This window comes from Nycticebus coucang, chromosome 16 (genome assembly GCF_027406575.1).
Source record: "Nycticebus coucang isolate mNycCou1 chromosome 16, mNycCou1.pri, whole genome shotgun sequence".
Classification (NCBI taxonomy): domain Eukaryota; kingdom Metazoa; phylum Chordata; class Mammalia; order Primates; family Lorisidae; genus Nycticebus; species Nycticebus coucang.
Window position 1 is genome coordinate 18,309,102 of NC_069795.1, and position 1,466 is coordinate 18,310,567.

The 1,466-nt window shown below is 31.7% G+C and overlaps 1 non-coding gene across 1 annotated transcript; it reads left to right on the top strand.

The window, feature by feature from the left end:
- Nucleotides 1-1,061: 1,061 nt before the first annotated feature.
- On the top strand, nucleotides 1,062-1,252 carry LOC128568336 (U2 spliceosomal RNA). Its single transcript, XR_008375140.1, has one exon. It is a non-coding gene; the product is annotated as a U2 spliceosomal RNA (small nuclear RNA).
- The last annotated feature ends 214 nt before the right edge of the window (nucleotides 1,253-1,466 follow it).

The following is a 1,466-nucleotide window of genomic DNA, read 5'->3' on the forward strand; positions in this document are numbered from 1 at the left end:
CTAGATTTAAAGACAGTTATCCCTAAAGGGTGAGCAAAGTTTCTCGGATGACTTTAATAAAACACTAATATTTAAACATTACCTTTGGTTGTGTTTCACTGAGACATTTTCAGATCTAAAAAACCCAAACCACAATGGAATCAACTGTTGATCCTTTAGTAATTTCTAGCATCACTTTGAAGATAAAATATTTGTATCCTTATGAAATCATCCTGCCAAAATTTAGACTTAACAAAAATAACAGCAATATTCTTTCACTTATTATTTAGAATTGAACAATAAATGTGTATTTTATAAATAAATCACTTAAAAATTACTGTAAAATAGGAAGAAGTAGCTAATAACTATCCATAAACGGTACCCACGAAATAAAATATACTTAAGAACTATAAAATAAAGCCTAATAAATATCACTGTTACAAATCAAAATGGGGAAAACAATTTCAATTTTTAATGGAAGGTATACTTGCTACATATTTTTGAACTCTGAGAAAAGCTATTAATTTCACAGTGTCTCATAAATTTTGTAAGAAGAACTCTTGACATTAAGTTAATTAAGGAAAATAAATAGTAGACTTCCTGGATTCACCCAAATGTGCTTTCTCATAATTAGATTATTTCATGTAGATTCATTATATTTAACTTCATTAATCTCAAGAGTTCAATTTGAATTTGACCCAGCACATTAAACATATATATATATGTGTTATATATATATTCCAACAGATATGTAAGAGATGAATTGGCAAATACTGAAAAAAAGAGTTTTTAGGGAATACATTGCAAATTAATGGAGCAGAAATTTTAAATTTTAATGGACTGCAAAAATAAACAATTTTCTGTATTTTAGCAGCTGATATTTTTTTCCTGGATTTATATCACATAAGCTGAGTGATTTCTTTTTTTGGTTATTCTACTTACTAGTTTCCTAATAAATTATTTTATTTATTAGACAATGGTTTCATACACATCAGCAATCAAACTGTAATACTTAGTTTGGCATCAAATATGTTCTGGTTTGCTCAGCCAATTAGTAATGAACGCTATTATCAGTACCAGTGAACACTTCCCAGCCTTTCAGCTAAGATCAAATATAATATCTGTTCTTATCAGTTTAGTGTCTGATGTGTCCTTTATCTGAGAACAATATAGTAAATGGATTTGGGGAAGTAGGAGATGGAATAGGAGCTTGTTCCATTCATTCCATGCATTGACCTGGTATTGCAATACTTCCAGGAACGGTGTACCCCCGGGGGTATTCTTCCTTTAGAATCAAATGACTGAGGCATCTGAGGACCCTCCACAGCAAAGCTAGAGACATGGGTATAGACTGCTTTCTTCTTGTCAAGTCAGAATGAAGTGCCATTACATTGGTGAGAGTGGGTAATATTAGGTGGATGGGTAGCAAGGACTTAATAGGTAGCAAGCAAACCGAACCTCAAGCTGCTATTACCTAAGCCCCCTGT